Here is a 5,699-nt window from a genome sequence, read left to right as displayed (position 1 = left end):
AAACAGTCTACAGGGTCAAACATACAGAGAATTCAAACAGCAGTAAAAAATAACTGGACACTGAAAAACTTAAAGCCATGTGTGATGCAATAAAAGGAAGCAGCGCAGTATATTCACTGAATTACAAAATTACAAAAGAGAAAAACGACGATTTCTAAGGTTTGTTTTCTAAATGCAGGCAGAGTGTGGCTGGTAAAGATGGAAACATACAGAATGTAAACTGTGTGAGTTTGGTGAACATTCTTAGTAACAAATGAGGTAAAAAAAAAAACAACCCAAAACAGACAAAACACAGAAAGAGGCTCTCAGTATTCATTAATAATTAGAAACTATCTAAACATTCTGGTCGTGGATTTGTACAGTCTTAGTTCCGCTCGCTGTCATCATTATAATCATCATGATCAATGGCGAGGTCCTGAGGTGGGCGGGGCTGTCTCTGGTGATGTCACCATGAAGGAACAGCATCTGGCACGTGTTGGTGAAACAGCCCAGTACTGGTTTAGTTTCCTCTCCAGCTGTTGGACATTTGACACTTCAACATTAAGGGGAAGAAGAAGAAACAGTGTTAGGTCAGGTGACCACATGGTTTCTAAAAAAACTGACAGGAAGTAACCAGGCTGTTAGAAATGGATGGCATGTGTTTATAGTTACTGTAGTTAGGTAACTCTACTTACCAAAAGCAAAGCTGCTGAATGTTGCAGGAACATGCTCATGTGTGGTGGTCATTCAGTGCTGCTCCGGCAGGTTAGACAGTCCAAGACTGATATCCTGCCCATCTGAGAGTTTGAAAACACACATGCAAAAATTTAATTGTATTACAGTCAAAGTTGGATGTTCGTTTTTGTCCTTTAAAAATGATTGTGTATTTGAAAGCACTAACATTTAGGGATGACTCAGATCGTCTCTCTATCTCCTTTAAAGGGGAGACAAGTGTATCCACTGATCCACGTCACTTTACCTGGATGATGACTCCTCTCTCCCTCACCCAGAAACACTCCTAAAATAACCAAGCAAATAAATAATACGAAGATTTACTCACATTACAAAAACATCAAAAACATCTCCCTTTGATTCCATTCCTCCATTCCTGCTGAACATCAGGCAACAAATGTCCCAGTAAATCACAGTAAAATGTAAAGCACATATTTTCTCTGCTTTGTCTAACCTCTGCAGAGCCTCTGTCAAGAAAAACATATCTGTAAGCACAAAACAAATATACATTTCATAACACGTCACTGGACAAACCTCGGTCAGTTGATTTCCTCTGTGCAGTGCAGACGAGCATCAGTCAGCAAGTCAAGGTGGTGAGATGGACTGGTGCCCTTGGTGACTCTGCTGGTTCTTCAGAGGAAACACCACCGTCTCTCCACACCGTCACCATCTGTGAGCACAAACTGCCGCTGTGCTCTGTCAGCATGTAGGAAATCACATATCACACACACAGGGGTGAAGAAACATTAGAGCTCAACTTTGGATACTTTAGATCTAAACAGATCCAACTAGCTCTTAGTCTCAGCAATCAGACAAACAATGATACCAAACTGATTCTGTATGAATACAATATGGTATTTTCAATACAGGTGTCAAATTAATGTATTAAAACTAATACAGATATATGTATATATATTTTTGATAAATTAGTTTGCTAAATTATTTTTTTTTCATTTAACAATTGCAACTGAAAGAAATTAAATATTGAACAAAAATATATTGTCACATTCTTCATTCTCAAATACAAATTTCACAAAGTAAATTTTTGATTAACAGAAAAAATATGAATTACAAAAAATAATTGTATATTATTAAAATATTATGCAACAGTGACCAAAGTCAGAATCATCATTACAGTATTGTTGACTTACTGCTTGCCTAATAGTGATAAACTTCAGGGGAGATCATGATGACAGAAAACTGTAAACAACACTCTGAAGTCTGAAGCTTCTTTTCTTGTTTCTGTGACCTCAGCACGCTGACAGACTTGAAGTTGCTAAAGATTTTAAAAAGTGAATAGAATAGAATAGAATAATCCTTTAATTGTCCCACAAGGGGAAATTTGGTGATAATTATAGGGAAGAAACTTCTCTTTTTCATCCGTTTAATCAAACATTTGATGCCTCAGCTGTCTCAGTCCTATAGCATTCTGCAACTACAACTAACCTGAGGAGGCTTGGATTTGGCTGCAGGTGCCCCTGTACATCCTTCTCAGCAGCACACATGTGGGTACCATTTAATCATACTTCGTCCTGAGCTTTGCTTCATCACAAGACTAAAGGTGGCATACCGTGTCACGGTCTTATCATCATCCAACTGGAGAAGAAACATTTACGGTCATCCTGGTTTTGTTTTCTGATCCTGCAAAAAGACTGAGGAGAACAAAGCCCAGAGAACACAAGATACACAACATCCAACATTCAGACTCAACAGCCTCCATAAATGAAGAGCACCAGGTTGGTCCAGTTATACTAGATATAAGCATAATTCACATTACTGTGTATGAATAATAATCAAGAGACACACTTTGCAGATGTAGAGCATGATTTCCCATCATCAGACTGTAAACAAACATCCACCAGGCTTCTTTGTTGGCAGAGGTGATGATTCTCCCATCAGGGATCAGTAGCGTGTATTATCCTGTGGTATAAGCAGCAGTCACTGAAATATTACTGTTTCAGATAAGAAATCTAGCACATAAAAGTCAAGATGGGAGAGATCTCTACAAACTGACTTACCTCTGCAAGTGTGAGGCTGTTCCTCCAGCTTCAACAAAGATCTGACTCTCCAGTCACAAACAGAAAACACCAGCTGGGAGATAGAAAACGCTGCCTGGGTCTTGCTGGATGTTGCTGATCAGAGTCTCACATTAGCAGAGCGCTGCTTGGTCCCACTGACCCATGTGGACAGCGACTGTGGAGAACTGTTCTGGAAAATGGAAAAGAGAATTAAAATGACAAAAAGTCAAACAGGATTTCCAGAAAGACTCTCTTAGAATCAGCAATCAAAAAATCATTGGTTCATATTACAATTAAATATGAACAGGCTCCTTAAATGTAAGCAGTTAAGATCTGATTTGATTTACATCCTTCACACAGCACATCTGTCCAGGCTGTCAGGTAAACATAGAATTAATCTCAGGTAACATGACTCACAGTAGAGATTCAGTAAGAAAGATTGCCAGCTCTAATGTTATTACCACACCAACAGCTCAGATTTCTAGAAGTATTTAAACAAATGTCAGTCTATCCATTCATTTTCTTCTGAATATTCAATTCATGTTCACAGTGGGAGGGTGGGGGGTGTCGTGGAAGTTTGTAAATAAAGTCTGCAACACAGAAAGAGCTGTGATCAAGCTATTTATTACTGCGTAGAGGAGAGCCAACACACATCAAACATCACAGTTCACAATCATGTCAGCTCTGCCACAGAAGTCTTGCTCCCACTCCTTTATGCATTCCAAGGAAGAGGGAGGAAGTTACAAACTGATCCTACCACACTTCACGCGCCTCGCTATGAAACCTAACGGATCAATGGTTATGCTGTTTTGTGCCTTATCAGCACCTGTAAAGGGAGTTGTTTTCTCAAACTGCTGATGCTGAAGTAAGTTCATCTAGTTTTAGAAACTTTCACTGAACAGTCTATAACAGTATCACAACTAAGCATATGCATAAGCACTTAAATACTTTAAATGAGAATAATAGAAAATTTCTATTACAGGAGCCAGAGCCTGTCCCAGTAGTCACAGGTAGAGCACACCTGGACAGGTACCAGTCTGTCAGAGGACTAACAGAGAGACAGACATCAGAGTAACAAATCTATTTAAAATTAATGTAAGCTTGCTACAGCTGTATGTATGAACATGTGTTTCTGTGCTCTCAGTCCACCTCTCAGGAACCTGGAATTCATTTTTAGTCTACTTTAAACAGACCTCACAAAAGGCTGATGTGGCTGGATCAGTAGTCTGATTTAAGTACAATACCTTTGGCCAGGGATTAATCTGGTACATCACTTCACTGCAGTCTTACATATTATCCCCACACCTGAATAAAAAATATTGATATTTACATATAACACATTCAGCTGATGCAGCCTGACTCAATCCTAAATGTTCAACACACACAGAGACACAGAGGGACTGTTTAAAGTTTAGTGTTAACCTGAGTCACTGATCATTTACAGTATTACAGTCTGGCAGTCTTTGCATGATGTCCACGTCACTGTAAGTTTCTAGCTGACTCTCAGGTGTGACAGGTGTGCCAGCAGGAAAGAGTAATAAGAACCTGCATCCTGAGGTTTGTCATGCAGGATTAAAAGAGCCAGGCTTTGTTCACACAGCTAGGATTGTATTTTACACTGACCCTGGGTCAGTATAAGTATCATACAGTTTAAACGAAGCACTGAAACTTGCACATATTTATTACAGATGAATTGAAGCTAATCTGGATATTTACTGTCAATCTGTGGCTGCGATTAATCACTTTACTGGAAACTTTATTAACTAGTAACTTCATCAGTCATGACAGAAGCTAATATTTCTGTGCTAACATCGTTTAAACAGTAACAGCTTTACTACAATATAAGCTAACGTTTACACCGTAACTTTAAGCTAGCACCATAAAGACGGTAAAACACGTAATAATATCTACAAATGCATCTTAAAGCTGTTATATCAGCACTCGGTGTATTACTAACATAACCACATTTACATTATTGACACTCGCTGACTTTTAATAGTCATTCTATAAATGCTGTCCGTTTAAATGGTCTTACCTGTAACACTGCTGTATCCACCGGATTCCAGCCAGAGTGGATTCTGGAATCTTCCACGCTCCTGTCAGTGATCCTCCATCTGGATGGATGATACCAACCTTCTGAACAATCTAGCAGGTGGATGGCCCACATCTATGGGACTGATTTCTGCTAATAACGCCCATTGTATGGACTGGTAACAGCCGAAGCGGGTGAATAAAGTCACCCGGTCGCTAGCTGTGCCATTACCCAGCATACACCTCTCCCTCCATAAATGCAATAAACGATACAAAAGTAATGGCCTATAATTAATTTATCTGCTGTATCTGCTGTTTCTCAGGTAGTTGTTTACATTATATAATATATTGTGTTCAGTACACGTCACTATGTGATTTTGGAAATATATAAATATACGGACAACAGGCTCTTCCGCGGAAATCTCTTGTCGTCAATAAACAACGATTAGGGATCAGTATAGGATTCAATAGGAGGACCCTGCACGTCAATTCTCGACGCCAGGGGGGTACCCTGCGCGTCGATAAGTGAAGCAGAGGGAGCCTGACCATGCGTCACACATTTGACGAGTTGGGAGTGAGAACGTGTTGGCAAATGTAATGTTTATAAGATTGGGGAAACCTGCAGTCAGCTGAGACTGAAGAAGTCACTTGGATGAGTGACGAAACGTTTCTCCCACTGAAAACGCTACGTCCAGATGAACAGAATCAACTTTTGGGGGTTTCTCTGAAGAGGTTTTCTCCTGGCAAATCTTCCGAACAAGCCATACTTTTTCAGTCTTTTTTATTATCGTGAACTTTAACATTTTACATGCTAACAAAGGTCTAAAGAGTCTGAGGTGAAGCTCTAGTGTTATCTACGTATTTATTTATTTATATTGCAGGTTTCATTGCAAAACATTGCACTCTCTGACCTTAGGGTGAATTTGCTGGGATATCTGC

The 5,699-nt window shown here is 39.5% G+C and overlaps 2 long non-coding RNA genes across 2 annotated transcripts; both read right to left on the bottom strand.

Annotated features, from left to right (window-relative positions):
- Positions 1 to 306: 306 nt before the first annotated feature.
- On the bottom strand, positions 307 to 899 carry LOC134638485 (uncharacterized). The gene is made up of 3 exons (XR_010095258.1): positions 881 to 899; positions 675 to 776; positions 307 to 532 (listed from the first exon to the last, which is right to left on the bottom strand). It is a non-coding gene; the product is annotated as an uncharacterized LOC134638485 (long non-coding RNA).
- Positions 900 to 2,564: 1,665 nt separating this feature from the next.
- Positions 2,565 to 4,919, bottom strand: LOC134638442 (uncharacterized). The gene is made up of 3 exons (XR_010095252.1): positions 4,765 to 4,919; positions 2,730 to 2,919; positions 2,565 to 2,631 (listed from the first exon to the last, which is right to left on the bottom strand). It is a non-coding gene; the product is annotated as an uncharacterized LOC134638442 (long non-coding RNA).
- Between the last annotated feature and the right edge of the window lie 780 nt (positions 4,920 to 5,699).

Source organism: Pelmatolapia mariae, linkage group LG1, assembly GCF_036321145.2.
Source record: "Pelmatolapia mariae isolate MD_Pm_ZW linkage group LG1, Pm_UMD_F_2, whole genome shotgun sequence".
Lineage (NCBI taxonomy): Eukaryota > Metazoa > Chordata > Actinopteri > Cichliformes > Cichlidae > Pelmatolapia > Pelmatolapia mariae.
This window is presented reverse-complemented; position numbering and strand designations above follow the sequence as displayed.